Here is a 23,230-nt window from a genome sequence, read left to right as displayed (position 1 = left end):
AGGGATAGGGCTTTTGGATAAGGGCTTGAAAGAAGAATGACATGGGAGTAGGAGGTGGTAGGCTCATTTATTTGAGGTTTCCTGGATGCTTCAAAATCTGGCCCAGTAAATGCCACATGGTTCAGGAAAGCTGAAGGGTCGCTGGCCCTGTGGACTGGGTACCTTCAGTACAGAGGGATGAGAAACACATGCGCAAATATACATGACCAGCCACATCAATACTAACATGGAAGACCCAGGTTTTTCACCAGGCTACAACTCTGTCAAACCCAGCTGACAGAGTCCCTCCTGCTTAACAGATTTGCTCTTTTTTTTTGTTTTGTTTTCATTTTTTGAGTATCTATTGTCTGCAAGGTACCATACTATATACCAGCATCATGAGAATGAACTGTAAGGATGCCAACAACAGGAAGTGAAGGTGCAGAAAAAAGAATGAAACTTTTGCATCTACACTGCATAACTTTAGCAAGTAGCCTTCTGGCCTTCTCTAGATTGCTTAATTTCTGCAAAACACAATCAACATTAGTATCCACAGCTTGTTCCATGATAATGCTTTCATGAGATCATACCTATAAAATGCACAGCAAACATATGTCTGATAAAAATATGCATTGAGTTCTTCTTTGTGAGAAGCTGATTATCAGAGGAGGTTGCTGCTCTCTGACATCAGCTTTAATTCAAGAATCTTTCTTTGGTCCAGTGAAAGCAAAGTCACTGGATACTTAATGGGAAATCAGCATTGATGTTCTGGCTTTGATGAGAAATCTACTTTGAAATGGTTCATTTTAACCTCATCAATACTAGTCTATTCTGGACTTTGAGAGCACAATCTGAATGCAGCTTCTCCAAAGCCCATCCAGGCCATGAAGTCTTCTCTGATCATTCCACAGCAGCCTCCCTCCTGAAACCCTTTACTGAGTCCTTTCATAGGGTACTCAGCACCTTCTCTACACTATAGGACAGTTAATTATGTCATCTTTGAAGGGACACTAGCCCCCTGGAGCATGTGGCTCTGGCAGGGCTTGTCCTTTTCCCCCATTCCTTCTGCCTTGCTAAAAAAAAAAAAAAAAAAAGTGAGATCACATTCCTAAAGCTAGCCACCAAGGTCTATTTCCTTATTTGGCCACTTCCTCCTCCTGAGGCTGACTACCAAAGTCCAGCAATCAAAAGCCCCCTTTGGTCTACCTAATTAACATGCCCAGCTAAAATTAAAAAACCTCATCCTAACACAGGGTTTCCCCTTTACCTTTATAAACCACCATTTGCCTACGTGCCCCAGGTCTGTCTCCTTTGTTCCTCTGGGACAAATACCCCATCCCCCTTGCCCGTATCCCCTTCGCCTTTTCCATTGCCTTTACCACTCCTTTCCATCTCCTTTACTACCACATCCTACCCCATTCTAACACAGAACTTCCCTCCCCCTCCTCTTAAAAATTACAACTACAAGGTCAATTTGCTGCTTTTCTGCCTGAGTCAGAAAGCAGCTACTTTAACTTTTCTTCCCTGCTTAATAAAGGATCACTCCATGAAAACAGGTGTTTGGGTGTGGTTTGTGCCTAATCCAGGATGCGAAAGGGATCCCCCACTGTGCAGGAGTCCCCTCCAATCTTGACCCTTCCAACACCACCAATAAACTCCAAGACTTGTTCCAAGCAGGCCCATCATCACATCATATATATCATCATATCAATACTCATTGCACCAAATGCTGACTAAACAGTGATGTCTTTAGACAACAGTCATCTCTTCACTCACACACATACATGGCTGGAATGAAACTCAGCTGATGAGCAGATCTGACTTCTCACTGGTGCAGCCAAAGGTGGCTCTATGCCTCCTATTCCTCCGACCAGAAGGATAGCAGAGCACATTCTTCTCATAATAAACACAAATACTTACCAGGAAATAGAAACACTGGGGTCTTGCAAAGTACAAACTTAGGACTAGAACCTCCACTCCCACCTATGAGTCAAAGCCAAATACAATGGTAAAGGCCAAAGTCAAAAGTTAAGGAACCTGGGCAGAAATTCAGAAAAGCATAGAGGATTGAGACCATGTATGCAAATTGCTTATGCCATGAACCTCCTAGGCACCTCATACATACAAAATGATCATTAGGCCCTGAATAAATGAACAAATGAAGGAAGGAATGAAGACTGAGTACTCTTCAGAGCCATGTCAGAACACATGCCAATTTCACCAGCAGCTACTGTGACTCCTAAGTACAGTGTGCCAGAAGCACTCTCGTTAAGTATTAGTTTGCTGCATCCCTAGGCTCCATGGTACTTTAACTAAAGAGGAGGTTATTCAAAACCTTGTATGTTCATACTGTTATTTTTTTCATGGATCTCTGATTATGAATAAATCAATATTCCCACTCATGCCAGGATCTCTTTACATGCATACCATCACCTCTGCACCAAAAAAGGGGGAGGTGATTTGCATAAGAGGGAGAAGGGAAGGGAAGGGATTAGAGGGGGTACTGTGAAGAGGTGAATTTGCATCCAATCTACAGTGGTTAATTTTCCCTTTAACTACCTAGCTGAGACTAAAGGTGTCAGCAGCAACACATTAAAGTCTATGAACTTATGAGATGATGCATTATTGAAGCCACAGCAGGGAAAAGGGCTCAGTTTAGAACACATAAAAGCTAGTCTGCAGAAGCATCATTTTCTCCATTACAAGGTAAAGGCTAAAAAAAAAAGAAAGAAAGGAGAAAGGAATATATTTTAATTAGATATGAAGACACCTGCTCCAAAAGGGTAGTAAAATCACATTATGCCATACTGAGGATCCCAGGAATGCTCGCAGTTCTTTCTGGAACTCAACCTAAGTTGAATCTTAGCTTATTCCATTTCCCACTGTGGATCCTGCTGATACCAGAGACATGCCACCATTTATTCATCCACTCCTTAAATATGTATTGAGACACAAGATAGGAAAACAGAAGCCTATCATCAGCTTACATTCATGTAAATTACACAGCACATTAGCAGTGATGCCACAAGCAGAAGAAAAAAATATGCAGGCTAAAGGTGGCGGGAGCAGTTAACAGAAGCATACTTTTAAACAGGGTGATAATCGCCAAATGTTTCACATCTCTAAGGCACTTTAGATTCTCTGCACTTCCACTTTCAAAGAATGCTCAAGTAGATCACTAAATTAAGTTATACAGAGCACCAAACCATCACACCATTCACTCTAGCAGACACAAAGTGATGCCCCTCCTATAGGGGCATCTGTTGTTTGGTACCTTCTCTAGAAAGCCAAAAGCCTCAGATTAACCATGAACTAGAAGAACTAGAAGCAATGGCTAAAGGCAGTTTGTGCAGCACAAGCATCTAGATTTCTTGTGAAGGCATGTTTGATACACATCTCAGCCCCACAAGTACTCCTGTCCCCTTTGCAGCTGTGTTGAGGAGGAAGTGGAGAGACCACAGTGAAGGTTTAGGGGTCTACTGAGTCCACAGGGAGGCTAAGAGCCTTCCCATCTGCGTTTCCAGATCCAATTCCTGTGGGCCTGGACCATGCCAGTCTAAGGCTAAATGTAGTTGTTATCGTCAGACCACACCCTCAACCAAAGCTCTGTTTTATCCTCAACCTCCCACATATAGAAGCCATTCTTCCCAGTGTTCTGCAGCAAGCTAAACACCTCCATACCTGAGGTGTGGGGACCCCAGTGGCGAAGACACACACAGTTCAGATGAACCTTGACTTGTAGGATAGAACACAAGCATCAGCAGACATTCAAGCTTCCTAACTTCCAGCAGATAGCCAGGACAAAAGCCACTGTAATTCTTAAAATTCAGCACCAGGGCAGCTCACTCTACCCAAAGCTTGTGCACCTACTTCCCTGGTCCCCTAGCATTATTTCAGTGTTGGATTTCTATAGCCCATGTGGTTCCACTGTGATCAATCAGGAAGGGATTTTTAGAAACCCCCTAGGCAGCCTCCATGAACTACATACAGCTCCACCTTCCAAGTAAAGCTGAGGCAGAGGACCTGAAAGCACTACTCCCTTTGGAGGCACTAAGCCCATCCAAGTGAGAACATGGCTGGGAGTTCCAATCCCGGCCACATACATGCACTGTGCATGAAAACAAGCCCCAGTGCATCGCAGTGTGCCTCTCTGTACATCAGGTACCTTGACACCCACTCATCAGGTTGCTGTGAAGACACAATGAGAATCATTAATCAAGAAGTTGACATATTGCAGTTGCTCCAAAAATAATAGCAGCTCTTTTTAATTTACTGCATGGGAGTCAGTCCAATGAGAGCTTATACACTGAGCTAGATTTTATAGGACACTTCAGCAGTTTATAGGAACCAGCAAATAGGACACAATGTTTTAAATTAAAGTCATCCCAGCAAATATGATCATCAAAATTTTGTATTACATCACAATAAAAAGGCAAGATACAGGGATATCAGCAGAAAAAGGTTAGGGAAGTAAGTTCACCTGCCAGAGGTAAGTAGGTAAAACTGGGCACCAGTATCTCTAAGCACATAAGTCAGAAAGGAGAAGAGGACAGGAAGGGAATAGGAGGGATGATTCACTCTAACCATGATTACATCTAAGTATACATAGAAAATGGAAAAGTAGGAGATTCATCCTTTTCCTCTGTTGCCAACACCTGAACAGGAAAAGATGTAGACCTGAGGTGACCAGGGTAGAGAGCCAGGATGGAGTCAATTCAGGCTCTGCATTAGTGAGTTGTTGCTGCACAGCAAGCTATCATCAGCCCGCAGCTCAGAGCAGCAGACCTGTGTGATCTCAGCTTTTGCAATTCTGGCATGAATCTGGCCACAGCATAACAGGTCCTCAGGGCATCAACGTGCAAGGCTGCAATAGGTCACCAGGTAGTGTTCTTGTGCATGGAGCCTCTATTGAAAATCTACCCATAAGCTCATCTGGGTGTCCATTCATTTCCTTGTACCTGAGGGACCTGCCTGCTTGCTGGTTGATACGTAGGGTTATCTTCAGCCCCTGAACCAACCGAAGTTCTTTGCTGTGTGTACTCCAATGTGTGGTAATGTGGCAACTTCATCAAGGCAGCAATAGTCTCATGTAAGACTAAACAGAATGTAACAGAATGAGATCCCAAAAGTGCCCTTCCTGTCCCTCTGCCATTGACTATTGCTTATGAACAGGCCAAGTTTCTTGTACACAGGTAAGATTTATCTAGAAGGCCCCCAGGGTATCCATCTCCTGGTATTACAATCAGGCTCTGTTGCACTGTTTGAAATTTCTGGAATTAGATACTTTTTCTTTTAGTTTTCAGATGAAAGTTGGGCAATGGGGCTTAAGTGTGAGAAGCAACACATCGAAAGTGCCTTCCTGCCAGCCAGCTCTGATGACAGACCAGGCAGAGTTCCCCGGTGAGAAGAAATCTGGGTTTAGCGCACCGCTTTCCCAGCCATCACCCTGAGTCTCCATCAGGACCTACACAGGTTAGAGGCAGAAGACCCCTGCAAAGCCTTTACCTCCCTTCCCCAAAAGCACATGAAGAAGAACAAAGAAAACCTGGCTGGACACACCACATTGGCAAAGCAGGATGCTGCCAGCATTTTACCCCCACTTCTCTGCTTTATTTTGCTTACCCCCAAAAGCTGCAAACAGTAAAAACTCTCACTGGTGATATATGAAGTTGAAATCCCACATGCCAGGTGGGATAGCGGCTCTTTCCTTCACCATTTTAATGGATGCAGCTTAGCAGGATTGAGTGTATTCTGCTCTTACACAACTATCCATCTCAGAACTTTATGTCCACCAGCTGAAACTGTATGCCTTCTGCTGCTGTCCCAAAGCAGCACAAAGTGACAGAGAGGAAAGCTGGGCCTTAGAAACCATAATGAGTAAAAGGCAGGACAGAGAGGCATGATGAAAACATGCAGGGAAGCAGAGAAGCCCTTATCTGAGTCCATCTTATCTTTGCAGTGAAGGTGAAATCCCAGGGTGAATGCCAACCAATGCACAGACAGCTGAATAGTGGTGCTTTATTACGGAGCCTAAGTGACTGCAAACAGGCCATTATCAAATCTCTTTGGTGACAAAGCTCTGTGTTGAAGGGACAAATAAAAATAAGTACATTAAGCATAATAAATCACAGGGACCTGTCATTGAGGCCCATTATCCCTGGGGCATTACTGGGCTGTTTTCCTATGGGCTTTCAGCTATTGGATCCCAGTTTATTCCTCGTTGTTTTAATATTTCATCCATTACTCTCTGCACCATGAAGAGCCTGCTGTTTCTCTGCACTTCTGGGTGGCAAGGGCATAATTTATTTTATGATTTGCGGAGGAGGGTGTCTGGTTTTTCCATCTTTAAAGGATGCCTTCAATAATCATAGCAACAAGACCCTAATTTAAAACACAAGACCTGGTCCTGTCTTTCCTTCCAGCATTGATGTGACCACCGCTGTAGCAACTCAAAGGCACTCAATAGGAGGGATCTGTAGTTTCTTTGGGGGACAGCATGTGAAAAAAAATGTAAGTCTTGCTTCAAAGAGTCACTAAATCATGATAAAGGTGGCCTGGGCTGGAGAGAGTCAGCAAGCAGCTGGAACTCCAGAGCGGAGGTTTTACTACTCCACTGGTGTGACCTTGGACAAGTTCCTTGATTTTTCTGGACCTAGAGTAAAAAGTATAAAACCGTAAGTGTTTTATGGGTTGTTTTATTGTCTACACAATAATCCAGCTGATCCACATTTCTCTTTGAAGCCCTAGAAACTCCTATCTTTCAATGAGACACAGAGGAAATATGAAGCACTTTGATGACAACACTTCTATTTCCTCCTTTCTCCCCACTGGAGAATGCATCTGAAGAGAAAAATCATGCAATGGCCCAAAACTTGTGCCACTAGCTCCTTCCCTTACCCAAGCAGGAACCTTCTTCTCCCTGCCCTCTCATTCTGTGAGGTAATAATTTCTAGGACACCTCATTGTAAATCCAGGCAAGTCCTCTGCTAATATTATCCATCAGGAAGTAAGGAGAAGGACAAGTGCTTAAAGGAGAGCTATGCCAGGCCAGATCACCACAGTGGAGGCTGTTAGAGTCTTCCCCATCAGAAATGAACAAGACAGCAAATTCCCTCAGCTCTTCTGCAAGATGGCTGCCGACTACTGCATGCAGTGAAGAGACATCAATAGTCCTTTCAGGCATCCCCATTTCAATTACCGAATCTAAATCTCCCCATGAAAAGAACACTTCTTGCAATGTAACGCTTCCAAGTGTGGCACTATGTGAGGCCACCGTATAACAAAATTGATCCCAGAACTTCATCGTCCATCTAAGAGGCAGTGACATAAAACCTGCCAGCTGACATTACCCAACTATCAAAATACTCCATAAAGGACTCAAATTCAGAAAAGGAAAGAAAAAAGTTACAAGCTTTCCTGCGTTAGAAATAGAGCTGGGTTTTACGGATCATCAAAGCTCATTGAGCAGCCTCTTGGGAGTGGAATAAAGATTCTGTCTAGCCAAGCGATGCCTCTGGCTTTGCAAAATTTGGTGTAACAGCCCAATAAATACCAAGTGGAGTTAGATATATGGTAGTTTTTAAGTCCAGAACTGCAGGTGGCGAGTGACAAAAGAAGTGACTTTGCCTGGAATCATAAGAGTTAGGAACAGTCCAACCTGGTCATGATAAACCATGCCTCCCTGAGTAAGTGTTCCATGTAGAGGGTGGGGATGTACAATGCTGGCACATTGCACATGGCCAACAATTACAGGTCACTGAGAGAATGAAGGGAGGAATAAGTCTGGGCAAAGTGACATTAATTACTGTGGCCCTCAGAAATGTTAATCCAATGATGAAAATTAAGATAGGATCTATTTAACAATGAAGTGAGATTTCTGCAGCAGTTTAAGTATCTTAAAAAAAAAAAAAAAAAAAAAAGGACTAGATATAGTAGCACATGCCTGAAATACAGGCATTTGGTTGGAGAAGTAAAAAGATGGTCAGTTCAAGGCTGACCTGGGCTACACAGCAAGACACTGTCTCAAAAACAGCTACAAAACAAAACACAAAGTCAAGATGTGCTTACCTCTGACATTTGTATTACAATGGAAGCTAAAAGAAGCCAAAGCCCCACCCACCTCCTTATATTGTCAGTGTGAAGGTTTCCAGAATTGTATTTGGTTTGTTTGTGGCTTTTACCCGTGGCCATTACAAGTGATTAGAAGAGGCCAGAAAAAAAGAAAAAACTTCTTAGCCTCTGCCCTAAATGAAGCACTTTTAAATACCAAAACCTAAATTATAAAAACAAATTAATAAAAGTAGAATGCACCCCCATACTATGCTTTCCACAAAAGGTTCAAGAGCTAGGATGTATACCTCAGGATCCAAACCAATTTACACCAGTGGCAGCAGTCAGTTCACATCCAATTCAGACAAAGCAGACAACCAGCCATCCATAAGTCTAAGACTGTAGCGCCCACCACAGTGATGTGACCCTCTCAGTCCAGGAATTCTCTGAATTCCTACCTAGCATGCAACTTTAGTCAAAATTCATACTTTACTTCTCAGTGTACTTTTAATTTAAAAAACTCAGAGATTGTCATGGGTAAGATTTAGCATGGGGCACTGTACCATCACCCTGGTCATACATACAGATGCTCCTTTACCTATACTACGCTTATGTCCCAATAAATCTATTGTAAAAAAGAAAATAAGGTATGCCATACACCTAGCCTACCAAACTCAGCAGTGTACTACACTTCAGAGCACAGGTAGTTTACCACTCTGGTGTATGAAGTCGAGAGGATTACAGGTTTTATTGTGTCATATTTACTGCTTCTAGAAGATATGCTGGAGCCCTAACCCCCAATATCTTAGAAAGAATTCTTTAAGAATAAGGCCTTCATGGAAGTGATCGAATTAAGATGAGGTTATTAGTGTGAGCCCTAACCACACAGCTGGTACCAGTACAAAAAGGAAAATTGTGAGGCTGAGAGATGGCTCGGTGAGTAAAACACTTAACTCACAAGCCTGAGTACCAGAGTTCAGAGCCCCAGTACCGGCATAAATGCAGAGCAGGTGTGGTAGCCTACTTGTAAACAAAGCACTGTGGAGGCAGGGAATTACCAGAGCAAGCTGGCTAGCCAGCCCATGAGTTCTGGATTCAACTGAGTGATCCTACCTCAATATATCATGTGGAGAGCAATAGAGAAAGACACCGTATATCAACCTCTGACCCTACATGCAAACATGTGCATGAACACACATATACCCCTTGATACCCAGTCTGATTCTCTCAGGAACTGAAATGCTTTACACCCAGACAGCCTCTAAGCAAGACGTGATAAGTATATTTTGAGTACATCTTGTAGCAATGATCTTTCTAGAGCATAAAGCTTAGAAATTTTTTAGATGACAGGTAAGCAAAATTAAAATGGGGGGGGGGGTTAGTGTTAACACAGAAAAACTACAACTTGACAAGACAAAGCCTACCGCCACATCTCCTCATCTGATGCTCCATTACCAACCCAGACAGACCAGACAATGAGCACACGGCAATTAAATCAACAGTTAACACACAAGCAAGAAGAGTAACAATGTCTTGACAAAACAGATAAATGGGCAGGTCTGTCATCTGTCTAGTGTTAAAGATGATGAGCTCAGAGAATACATGAAAATCATTTCAACACAAAAGCAGCCCTTCTGTGATTCGGTCAATTCACTTATGAACCCCTATGTTTGCAAAATGTGGTCCCTAAGACACATAAAACAAGATGACAGGATTGTCACACACCAGCTCTAACACCAGAAGACTCCAGCAGAGCTTTTGGCCACAGAATCTACTACTCCATGCAAAGAGAGGACAGTTGTGATAAGTGCAGGCCATCTCACTGCTACAAAGCTGTATTTTAGGGCAGCCTTTGTAAGCTCATTTTACAAACAAAGACCACCCTTGGGATTTTCTTTGTAATGATAATGGAAATGCTGCAATTCCAACAAAACAGCACTGAGCCTAAGCAGATAATGGTCCTGATCCTTACCACCTCATTCCAAGCACTTTAAGCAACCCACCTGTTTGCTATATGCCTGTCCCCTCTCTATTCCTCAAAAGGAAAAGGTGTTCTCAAACAGCAGCCTGTGAACAAACCATCCCTGGATTGTTTTGTCTATATTGACAGATCAGAATCTGCTAAAAATTTGTGTTTCAAAGTTTGCTGGTCAAATATAACCCATTGGACTGCATTAAACACATTCCTGCTAAGGGCAGTATTATGGCTCCTCATCAAGCTCAAATACTGCAGTCTGAAATCACCCACAGCAAATCAAGATGTGACTGTGTCATCCATAACAGAAGGGCAAATTAGAGCCCTGTAGACAAAGAATGAAGATCATGTAAAAACAAAGGAGGCAGGCCTTGGGAGACACAGTCCTGGCACACTGTGGCCTCAGAACTATTAGAAAATAAATCTCTACACTGATAATGGCACTTTTCCTAGAGAGATGTGATCTAACATCACCCAGAGAGGATACCAGTAACAGATCAAAGAAATTATCCCATCCAAGCTCGTTGTGATGAACCCAAGTTTATTGGGCTCACCATGGCTAAAATTGTTTACAGCTGTAAAACTAACCCCAAAATAGAGCACCACCAAAAGTCCCACCCCTCTGATGACCTCAGAAAAACTGCACCACTGGAATCCCATCCCAGTCAATCTTCTACTGTATGTTGGAGCATCTCCAAAGACCACATACAGCTAGGGAAGGAATGGGCAGGAGGGAGTGACTAGAATCAAAGGAGTGCTCACAGGCCCAATCTTATGAGAGTATCATTGAATATGGGCAATCATCACTGCTTGGATTAAAAGGATAATGGCCAGTTTCCACAATAGTTGTTCAAGTATTCCTACACACCCCCATACAGTATTGTTATGTCATCCCTGACAAACTAATCCACATGGAGTCCACCATTTTTAATGTATCTTTTTTAAAATGTTTAAAGGATAAAACCATATTAAAGAAAAAGAAAACACAAAATGTACTGTATCAAGGATTCTTTGTCCTTTCAACTAAGGTCTTGAAATGACAAATGTAGAGAATGGATGGCAACTCCCACACCATCCTGTCAGTGGGTAAGTAGACATCCCAATATGAGACACTGGTGGCTGGGGCAGTAGAGGAAACACACACAAGAGATAAGCATGGCAGCTTCAAACCTTCAGGTCAGTTTGCCTACAGAACTATGGAAAGCCACTCAAACAGGACTCATCCCCTCTCCCAACCTGCTCCTGGGATGTGATTCACCTACCAGTGTAAGACTATTACTATGGTGAGTTGGGTAAGATGGAAGACAGGCTACAGGAACCCCCAAAGTCATCCCATAGGGAGATCTTGCCTGAGAATGAAGATAGCATAGTAGACAGTAGAGGAAAAGATCAACTGATATACAAGGACACTGAGAACCTGGCTGGCATACCCTGCACCTACCCTGAACTCTCCTGGCCAGGGAATGGACTGCCCTCCCCTATATAAACCTGCCATTGTGACGACACCTATTATTTTTTATCCTTTTTTTTACCTTTTACCCTCCTAGCCTCTTGGTCACTTGGCTCTCCCCTCCCACTTCTCCTTACATGGCCTGGCTTAGGGTCATGTTCACTGTAGACTCTCCCAGATGTCTCTGCTTCTGGCTATGCTCTCCCTCATTCCTACAATAAACCTTCAACTCTACCACACCTAGGAGCAATTATGTCCTCCTTTTATTTCTTTTTCTCATTTACTCTCCACTACCACCTGAAGGCATCAGTATACCCCTTCTACTTCTTGCTAAGGAGCATGCAGTCAGCACAGTTGAGAATGCAAATTCACATCATCCTAGCTACCTTTGCAGGAAAGGGAGACCTTCCAGGTCTAGCAGGAAAATATCACATTACACCACCCCAGTATATACCACAAAATCTAAAACAGCATTATCACCATTTATTGGTCACACATTACTTCTAGGTTTAGGATAAAGCCCAGAATTGACAAAGGGCCTTGGGTCCTGAAGACAGGGAAGCAAGCCCCAGGCTAGTGAGAGAGTCATAACTGTGACAAGATGGCAGCACTCAGCAGAGTACAATACTAATGACATTCAGCACTCAGAACCAGGAAAGCTAGGAAGGACTTCATAAGTTGGTTTCAAATGAGAACTAGAAAGGACCCAGGCAGGAGTGAAGGAAGGAGCTGAGCAGGCAAAGGAAGTAAGTACAGACCTTGTCAGGTTTAGGGAAAACAATCAATAAGTAGGGAAACTGTGGAGTTAGGGATGGGTGGATTATAAGAGGGGAATAAAGGGGAGGAGATGAAGCAACTGTGCTGGAGATGGTTCAGAACAAACTTTGTGTGTCCCATAAGAAAGGTAGATGTTTCCAGTCACTGGCTGTGAGTCAGTGAGGGTAAATCCACAGAACATTCTAGAAAAGTTCTTATTACCCAAAGAGAAGATATAAAAAACTCTCTTTGAGGGAGTAGAACACCCTACTTCCAAAAAAAAAAAAAAAAAAAAAAAGACTCTGCTATCTAGAATGGATTACTCCACCATTATGCAAAGACTGTCCCCACAGCCCACCAGGAAGCTTCATGGAAATCATGAGAGTAGAGGGAAGAGCCCTAACCAGGCTCCTAATTTGAAGCACAGCCTAGAAAGAAAAACTCTGAGCAGTCTGTTCTCAACCCTCTGCAGGTGCCATAGGAGCCACTTGTGAAGAAAAGAATAATTTCTCTATTATATCCCTTATCGAGAAGAATACAAAACCCAGAAAAAGATTGTTCTATGACCCTGCGTCCATTTAAACAAACCTCCAATGAAAGAGGTTCAAGACTAACTTACCAAAGCCCTGTCTCCAACACAACCCAAGGACAAAGTGCTATTTTTAGACTGTGGCTGGGTCACGAATGGCCTTTATTCCAACGAGGTTGCTTTTATGATGAGTAATGATAAGTATCTCCAATGTCAATGTCAAGTTTAAGTTGAGCCAATAATTAAGACAGGTAAAGTTTTCAGAAACATCTGTTAGCCTCTGTCCTATAGCAACAATTCCAGCCAGGGATTTTTAGACAATGCATACTGTTATACTTGAGTGGGTCCTACAGAGGTTCATGTGTCAGAACCTGAATTTCCCAATGTGCCATTGTCAGAAGATGCAGTCTACTGCAAGGCGTTTGGGTCAAAGCGGTATGTATACGTTACTTTCTTCATTGCATCTGCAATGCTTTTGCTAACAGACCCGACCTGATTTCTTCTAAAACTCAAATTTAGGTATTTGTGCTTTTGTCAACCTCACCTGGCCTGACCTACCACTCATGCTTTAAGTACTTCACATCCAAGGGCCTGACTTAAATATTGCCTCTTCCATTGAGTTTTAGAACAACTCCCACTTCTGGTTCCCATGAACACCTTCAGCTTAACACTCACCAACACCAACACCAACACCTCCCTTTATTCAGCCTCAGCAACGCATTTGTATTTTGTGTTGTGCTTCACTCAGCACACATATTTTCCCAGTCTCTCTAGCTCTGTTTCTTAAGGGCAAGAGCAGAAGTCTCTTTTGGCTAAACACATGTCTGTTAAAGGATCTCTAAATGCTAGAAACTTATGGAATGTTCCCATGAATTCTAAGATGGGTGTGCCCAGACCATACAATGAAAGAAATAGAGTAAGAGAACAATGAATGATGACAACACCAGGCAGATGTGAGGGGCTCTGCTCTGGTTTGGGCATTGTCTCCTGTCACTCTGTTGTCTCATCTCAGATTCACTAAGACTCAAATGGAATACCAGCCTCTTTTTTGACCACTTCAGGCTACCAGGCACAGTGCCATTGTGCTTCACCTTTTGTTCCTGCCTTTTTAACATCTACATCCACTTCCTTCCCCTGGTCTAGGACACAGATAAATGATCACTGCACCTCTATTCTTGCACATGGAAGAGGCTGGTGGAGGTTGGCGCCATGAGTGAAGGGAACATTATAAAGACATGGAGTGTCTTTTCCTGCAGTCAGGAAAGACAGATTGTAACCAGAGAGGTAAGAAAGTAAGGGGAAAGTCTAACTCAGTAAAGGAAGTAAGTTGTCTCAAAGTCATCTAAGAAAGAGAGCAAGGATTTGGGAGTCACACAGGCTGAAGGCAGGGAAGCCAAGCCAAGCTCAGCCCTCAGACAACCAGACTGAGGAGACCTAACCACTGAGAGCTGAGTCCTGGTGACCTGGACAAGTGTCAGCTTTGCATCCTTCAAGTGTAAGAATAAGCCCCCACATCTTATGGGGGCTGTAGAGATGAAGTCATTAAAACTGGCTCTAATGGAGGCTGTACTAAAACTGTACTAAGGAAGACTAATTAGATATGAAACAGACTGAAGAAAAGCGTGTGGAAAGACAGGAAGGGAGCTAAGGACAGAGCCTAAAAATGGGGGTGTACAAGAATGGAACCAAAGGCTGATGGTGGAGGACAGGAAGCCTGGACTCTAGTCCCACCTTCCCTGTGGAGAATCCTCCTTACCTCGCTGGCCTCAGTATCCAAGACTCAGGGATGAAAGAGCTGGTCTGAGGGTTCAACTGCCTCTTTCAGGCTGAATGGATGAAGGAGGGTCTAGGGACCCAGCTATCTCCTTCAGAATGAATAGTGTCCCAGCACAGCTGCTCTAATCACAGGGAGGAGCTGTCCATGCTAACTCATGGCCCTGAGGAGACCAGATGAAGCAACTCAAGTCCACACAGATGGGCAAAGACAGGGCAGACATCTACAGGGCAGAGGTCTCTTCCCTGACCTTTTCCCACTGAGGTAGGGTCTCTCCTTTCACTCTTGGAAGTCAGCACTTGATCCTCCGAACACAAAAGCCACAGCCCCATTCAAAGTCGTGCCACAGCCACTGTCATCAGCACTAGAGATGTCAACATTCCCAGTCACTCTAAGGCTTGTACTAAAAATGCTTTAAGACATTTTCAACACATCTTGGCATCTAAATGTGAACCATCTTTAGAGCATATCCATTCTTCTCATTCCAAGTAAGTTAAAATCAGTATATATTCAGTGGAAAGAACACAGGACCCACTCCAGTATGGCACTTGAATTCCATTTTACAAGGCCATTAATGTCCAAGACACAAAGACGAACCTTCGGAGAATTTATTTTGCTGATCTGAAATGTCCATCACTGATTGAAAATGAAAACTCTGTAAAGTGGCTGCATGTAGCCCAAGTTCATCTCAGTTACACCTGGATCTGCTGAAACTTTCCCCCTCCCTGATCACTCCACCTCAACTGTGAAAACTGGGTTACCCTTTCATTCACTAAATAGATCATTCAGTGCCAACACTGTAACTACATACTTTAGTGCAGATCTAGTAAACACCAGTCATCACACTAGAGGTAGAAAAAGAACCTACACCTATCCCCTCTGCCTGTGTCTCCCAAAGAGAACAGTAAATGCCTCTCCCAGATGAGGGACAGTATCTGTCAGCAAAGCTGGTATACATTGTTGGCTTATTAAGGATCCATACAACTGTTCTGGAAACTAGAGGGGGAAGTGAGGGTTTCCAGTTAGCTATCACCTTATTCAAAAAGAAAAAAATACACGTCAATGTGTCTGAAGCAGTAGCTATCACTAACAATAAACACTCAACACCCAATTCCTTTTCAATTAAAAAAAATTAAGAAATGCACACTTCAGCAAATCCCCCTAAATTCTAATGCTACCATGGAGGGCTGGAAATATCAGCCAAGCCCTTCCTTCCCAATTGGCCTTGGTAATTTAGAAAAGAACCCTGTTTAGAGCAAAATTCTCCTAGTAGTCAGGGCTCCATTTCCTTCAGTGTCTGCTGCCTGTCCAAAGCAAAGCCCCATAATGTGACAAGAAAGGCTCAAATTATGGGTGAGACTGTATTTTCCATTCTACCCCAGCCTGTGATTACCTGCAACTCCAAAAATTACCTCTGCAGCCTTAAATGCCTCTATTTCACTCCATTCCTAGAACAAACTCTTTTCTGAGTACTTGACAAGAGATAAAGGTACTTGGGGGTTGGAGACAACACAACCACAAAAACCCTATTAGGACTGTGGCAGTGAAAGAAGTGATAACACACACACACACACACACACACACACACACATACACACACACCGCTTTCATTGTTTTGTTTTGTTTTGTTTTTTCTTTAGAAATTATGAAGTGGGTAAGGGCACCTGCTGCCAAGCCTGATAACCTGTGTTCCATCCCTGGGACCATACACTGGAAGAAGACTCTCAGGAGTTGTTTTCTGACTTCCACATATGTGCCCTAGCACATGCACAAATGAAAACACACCCAATTTAAGAGGAAATTTAAAAAAAAAAAAAAACAGAATCAAAGCTGGAACTATGAAAAGTCAGAATCCTGGGAACACTTAGCTAACTTAGTTACTTGCTCTGTGTGGCTAGTTAGTGAACTTGACCATTTAAATAACTCCTGTTCTTTCTATAACATATTGGGATTCATGGTAGATGAAGTTGGCTATCCAGTGAGACCTGCTAGTTTATGTCTCAAAAGTCTCTGATATTACCTAACAGGTGAGTCTCTTAAAAGTGTCCATCAGGATTGTATTCATAAAATAATTTCAAATACAATAAAGGAGCAGCTATTAAATGGAGGCCCACAATAAATCACTTTGTAAAATAAAAATCCTTTCATAACTCAAACAATTACTTACCTTAAATTACTTGGTTTTAACAAAAGATTTTTATATGCCAAGTTCTCAAATACAGGACTCCCCAATTTAGCTTCAATATTAACATAATCACACAGACCTGCAGATTCACATTGCACTTGAGATTTCTTCTTTCCAATAAGCAGTGTACTTTGTCCAGGGAGACTAGAACCAACTCAAAAACAAGTTGTGGTGCACTCTTCCTGACTGACTTTGGTACTTTCATCTTTACCCAACCTGTCCCCTACAAGGTCAAAGGGAAGAGATTCCTTCTGAAGGCATCAGGCAGAAGACTATAGAAGGGCCAACTGTTGTTTTTATGTACTTCACTTTGAAGCAGTTTAAAACAGTCAACACTGTTTTTGCTTTGTCTTTTTTTTTTTTTTTAAATCACAAAGCTCTTCTTTCTCAAGTAGTGCCTAAGGACTAGTGTTACATTTCAGGGTCAACTCATCTGCACCAAATGCACAAAAATCAAGCAAGCAAGCTTTTACATATGTTCAAGGCCTCGTGTAAAAGGGGTTTTATGAAGTTTGCAACCAAGAACAAAGGCTGACATTCTTCGTAAGCACACCTTTGTATTGGCCAGGTCTCTTCCCATTTCAGAGCAGAAAGCTAAAGCCCTACTTGTCGGTCTAAGCCTTACTACTACTAACTAACTCAGGTTGACCCTTTCCATCTCTGAGTCTCTAAACTGCTAGCTATAAGGTAAGCAATGGCTTACGGACAGATGGTACCCAGAATCTAGAGAACACTAGGCACCTGAGTTGACTTAAGCCATCCTAGGCATGGAAGATGCAAAGCAAACAGACAAGTACCAAGACACATGTAGAGACACACACACAAACACACAAACTACCTCTATTTGGGCTCCTGCTCTTAATTAGATATACATGGTCCTGGAAATTAAAATTGCAACTTTGACTTTCCATTCTTTCTATTATCCCTCAGATAGCATAGCTCCACTGTTGATTCTCTTCCTCACCACATGCAGCCAGTCCTATAAAGTCTATACTAAGAGGGTTTGTTATTAGGTATGCAACCAGCAGCACACAGAAAGCATTAAAAATTGTGTCTAGGGCTGGAGAGACAGCATGGCAGTTAAGAGCACTTGCTGTTCTTGCAGAGAACCTGGGTTCAGTTTCCAGCAATCACAGACAGCTTACAACTGTCTAGAACTCCAATTCCAGTGAATTCAGTGTACTCTTCTGGCACCTAGGGGCACAGGCATGCATACAATATACTTTACATTCAAGCAAAACACTCATACACATAAAGTAAAACTAAATCTTTAAACAAAATTAAACATAAAAACTGTGACTATATTAAACATGCAGACTTTTTTGCTCTTCCATTTACTTTCTAAACATCACATTGTAATAAATATTTATGTACCATTTATATTATAAATAGGTAGGTATTATAAATAATATATAGGTTATAAAACTATATGGGAGGTTAATATAGTTTCTATACAAACACTATACCATTTTATAAAAGGATCTTGGGCATCTATGAAAATTGATATTAAGGGAGAGGGACCTAAGAATCAATCCCCCACAGATACCAACACCAAGGAACAAACTAGAGTTTACCAACACAACACACAAAGGTCTATATGTACAGACATACTCCCATTTTCAGCATTATAAAACTCTTCCAACAACAAAGAAAGTTGAGACTAGAATGGAAATGGTTATAACACTAGAACCTTGTTCTGGTGGAAAACACAGCCATAACTCTATCTGGAACTAAAGCTGACAAAATGAAAATATTCTAACAGAAGGCAGTTTTGCCCTCACCATACTGTATGATGTTAGGTAATTGAGCTCTTTCCCCCACTGCTGTAATTACACAATGAAACCCCAGATGTCATTCACATACACAGAAGTCAGACAAAGGGTTGAGAAGAGATCCTTTCTTTATTTGCATTGCTAATAGCTTTTGAAAGGACAAGAAAAATTCTATATGGAGAACAATGGACATCCAAACATTCGTCTATGTTTAATAACAATATGTGGTAATCAACTAGCATTCTTGGAACTTGCCCAGCAACCAGTTTTGGCCCCCCTTTGATTACACAGAGCATGAGGCTAAAGCACAATCTCTAGTATGGGGCCCTGATAAGTTACTAACTTCCCACAACTCCAAGCTTTCCTTTCCTAGAAATTCTGCTTTTCCAGCTGCCATTCCACATGATGTACAATGGAGTACATGCTGTTCTGTTTCCCTTATTCCCACTAACCTAGGAAATTCAAAGTCATCCTTTGAACACACCTGCACAGTAGTACTCAGTTTGCAGGAGTGGATGGCTGTCTGCTACCCCTGATCAATAATGATCCAAATGAAAGACCTCCATTACCTCCGCATAGTGTAAGGCACTTGTCACAACATTAAGAATCAATCACTACTTGCTAAATTAGAAGTTTTAAATATATATGTATATATACATATATATATATAAGAACACTGAACTCTATTAGAATCTGCCACCTGATTTCTAAATATCAACATCACTATATAAAATACATAAAGACACTATATAAAAGACTATAGCAGTGAAGCCACACCCTTAAACCATCATTGTTCCTGCCTCTCTGAGAACATCCAGCCACAAGACACCTTTACCTCGTTCACCAACCCTACAGAAGGCCAGCATTCTGCCTCAGCTTCCTCTGCCACCTCTGCCAGAGGGCTTCCCTCAAATTCATAAGACTCCCTTCATGCCTTAGGACCATAGCCCAGATGCTCTCAGGTTTTCACTGGTTGTTACTCAATGACAACTGTAACAGCATTTCCCTCGTCCAATCTCTTACCCCTTGGTTATACTGTACCTATGAGAATCAGTCTACAAAGCCTTAATAGGATAAGACTCTATGTTGATCATTTTTCCCAGACCACAATGGCAGTTCTCCTTAAACTACCTACATATGCATTATACTTTTGAGTAAAAGGTTACAGATGCAATCTAACACACCCCAGGGTTCCAGGCAATGAAATAATCTGCAAAATTTTGCAGGTTCCAAAAGAAGTCTAATTCTAGATGCTGAATCAGGCTTAAGACTCCAGCAGGACCTAGATCTTGGTGTAATTTGTCCTTTGGGTGCCAATATTCTGGAATGGGCAGTCTCTTAGACACTTCCATCTTACCTTGTGTTTCTTTCATAAGAGTTGGTTGCTATGCGTAGACCTGGGCCAAAGGGCTTTGTTCTTTAGGAAATATAATTATCTTCTAATTTTGCTGGAAGAATCCCAGACACTAATGATTTAACACTGTTAAAAGTGCAGAAGAGCATCTAAGTCTAATCATGCTGTCAAATGATATGTTACCATCTGTGTAAGGAATGTACTTTTAAGGAGATGACAGCAAGAAACTTTATGGAATTAATTTCAGAGATGTATTGAAGAAGTGTTATTTTTGAGAACTGGGTTATATAGTCCAAAAGTCCCCCTCGTCTCTCAAGAAGGAAGGGCTGGTTATGTAGCTCAGTAGTAGACAGAGCACTTGTTTAGCAAGTATGAGGCCATAAGTTTGAACCTCAGAACTACAAAGGGGACTAGGGGATATTTACAGGTGATGTTAGGGAATTTTAAATTAGTATGACCCAGTGTTAAAAAGGTAAAGTTTACAGGAGACTATCTTCCCAAAACGTATAGCCCTTATATACTTAAAACACTACAACTGAATCTTAGCAGATTTTCCCATAACACTTTGCAGTTATCACCTAAGTTGTCCACATGACACTGTAGATTAAATCAGACTCACCATCCAAATATTTGGAATCCATTCACTAGTGCAAGTACAAATTGGGTACCAAAAAGTTATGATCACGAGTTTTAACAAGAAGCTATGGTTGTTTCTAGCATTGTTCTTGGTCTTTGTGCTGTGGTGGTAGAATAGAAAACTAGTCCCCCCTAGTGTCTTATAGGTGGCTGAAAGATGGAAACATTGGGGGAAGCAGCCTCCTGTCTTTAAGCATTGACTTTAAAGAATAGCTCAGTAACAGAGAACCTAGGAGAACCTTGGAGACCTGGAGAAGAATTCTCATGACCTATGAAAGGATTAAACCTTTGATTTTATTTCTAAGGCTCTTCAAGTTCCAAGTTAAAAGCCAAAGGAATCCACATCCTGTCACATCAAAACAATTAGTCCACAATTCAGACCATTTGCAGGCAGTCTGTGCTGACCCAGACTGGAGGGAATCTCTGTTTTAGAAGCCGCTCTGTCCTACTAGGAGAGTTTGCTGCTTTTTTTTTTTTTTTTTTTTTTTTTTTTTTTTTTTTTGACACTCTGGAGAATCCTGATAGCTTCTGCCTTCTGAATGGAATTCAGGCCCCAGCCAGATAAATGTGTGTTCTCAAGCAATTTTCACTAAGGTAAAAAGCATGCTTCAAAACTAAAGGTACACAAGAGATGTGTGAAACCTTCATACAAGTTTTCCTTTAGTCTTTTTTTTCTCCCCTAGTGAGGCCCCAGCACACTGGTGAGTAATTCATTCATGTCACCCATTTGTGAGAGATGAGAAAAGAAACCACTACGTGTCCTTTCCTAATTTAGAACTTTTCCCTATCTTGAGTCTATCAAAGGGATCCTGAGGTGGGAAGGCAGAAGAGGCAAAGGAGGAACATTAGCCTCAGGTGACTGAATCCACAAGAGAATAAGCACTTTGTGTCCCACCTACGCCAGTACAGGCGTCTGCAATTAGGTGATGTGCCACCTCCACCCCGGCCCACCCTACCCCATGTCCTCTTGAAGGGAGAAAGAGTCTGAGTTCTCTCTTGGGACACTTACATAAGACCCTGTAAAACTTCCTGTGACATTCACGGAAAATCTAAGCTGCTATTTTGCTCCCTCGGGAGATCATTTTAATGGACTGAGTGACAAAATTCACGGATTCGAAATTCAGCAGAAACCTACTCAACCGAGGTACATCAGCACAGGAACAGGAGGAAAAAACTGCATCCCCATTAAACAGGGTCACCCAGGGGATGGACTGGGTGTGCAAAAAACAATCTGTTCCCTCAGACGTGACCCATTTAAAAGCACATTGTTTCGAGGAAGTGCATAGGTTTAATAAATCTCACAAAGGCCAAAACATGACTTGTAGAAAGAACTGTGGTTACACATAGGGAGCATTTCAAAGCGATGAACAGCGTAACTCCATGATACACAAACTTTAGTCATCATCCAACCTCCAGAAGCCATGGCATTCACAGGAAGCTCTGGGTAGACCCTGATTACTACAAGAAGTTTAGTATAACAAGAAACATCAGGTGTTTTGGATGGGTCTTCCTCCTGTGGGTATCCACGCCAACCAACCACTAACCTAAAAAAGCTTCTTGCAAAATGTGGATGCACACCCCCAAAGCTCTCTTCAACCAATTGGAAAGAAAGTTCCTGGGACATCCTATCATGAAAGGCAGGTAGGTGAGCAACGCAGAATGTCGGGAAAGGGTCCCAGTGTGGTGGGAATACAACACTTCCAGATGTTAGAGAACACACACACACCCCACCGCACTACTGCCTACCAACATCCTGTCCGCCTATGAGTCTGTCAGAGCCAGACACAGATTCTGGGGACACCGGACATTTAGAGTCTTCCACCTCCTGCTTTTCCAGGACTCAAAGCCAAGTCAAAAACGGTGTGCCCTCCCTCTTCCCCAGCATCCTAAGCACACCGGGTACCAGCCACAGGTTTGGACAACTTGTCCGGCACTGCTCACCAAAGCGCCTCACGAAGAGGTTCTCTAGGGCTCTTACCTTGGCCTCGACTACCCCCAAGCAGAGGAACACTCCGGAAGAGCTGAATGGCGTGGTGACACTGACGCCTACGAAATGGAGGGGGTCCTGATCGGCATCCCAGCAGGTGCTGTTCTAAACCAACCGTCGTTCCCAAGCGCAGACTTCGGGGCAGCCTTAGGCTCCAAATGCTACAGCAAAGGTCCGTAGCCCCACTAAGCACTAATCCCCTCTTTCTCCTCCTCCTGGAGCTGTTTCACTCCAGGTCTCTACCAAGCCCCGAGCGACTCGCATGGGCAAGGGACTGGGGCTGCCCTGGGTTGGGTCCCCGGAACCAAGCCCAGGAAGAAACGCTGAGCGGCCGCCCGCCCTAGCAGCTCCACCTCCCGCGCTCCTGGCCGCTTAGTCCCTTCAGGGCAGGGCCTGCCTGCAACCCGCCCGGCGAGGCGAATGCGGCCGCGCCCCCGGCTTCAGGCGCCCCGACTTAGGAGCAGCAGCGAGGCAGGAGGCAGTTCAGCGGGCCCCGGTGCCGAGCGCAGCGAGCGAGTGCAAGGACTAGCGGTATCGGCTCGCCGTGACCCTCTCCCCGGGCCTGCGCGCCCGCCTGCGGCTCCACGGGAAGCGGGCGCTGGAAAGGGCCTCGCCCTGGCCTGGGGCGAGGGACCGGGGGCTTGGGGCCGAGGTAAGCGCCCGTTGGAAGGTCACGGCCACCGGGGCGCGGCGAGCGGGACGCAGCACTGTGGGTGCGGGGAACCCGGGCAGGCGGCCGTCGCCACCGCCGTCGCCACCTCCGAGACGCGCCGGCTTCCCGGAG

The 23,230-nt window shown here is 43.3% G+C and overlaps 1 protein-coding gene across 6 annotated transcripts in view; it reads right to left on the bottom strand.

Moving 5' to 3' along the window:
* Large1 (LARGE xylosyl- and glucuronyltransferase 1) overlaps window positions 1-22,682 on the bottom strand; it is a 513,859-nt gene extending 491,177 nt beyond the window's left edge. For all 6 annotated transcript variants that reach the window (XR_013051265.1, XM_042277521.2, XM_042277520.2 and 3 more), the window contains exon 1: window positions 22,438-22,682. The gene's annotated coding sequence lies outside the window, so the exon portion shown is untranslated. The remainder of the gene's footprint in view (window positions 1-22,437) is intronic.
* Window positions 22,683-23,230: the final 548 nt, after the last annotated feature.

The sequence above is a fragment of the Peromyscus maniculatus genome, chromosome 5, assembly GCF_049852395.1.
Source record: "Peromyscus maniculatus bairdii isolate BWxNUB_F1_BW_parent chromosome 5, HU_Pman_BW_mat_3.1, whole genome shotgun sequence".
NCBI lineage: Eukaryota > Metazoa > Chordata > Mammalia > Rodentia > Cricetidae > Peromyscus > Peromyscus maniculatus.
Note: the sequence above shows the minus strand (reverse complement) of the source record. Positions and strands in the feature narration are given on the sequence as shown.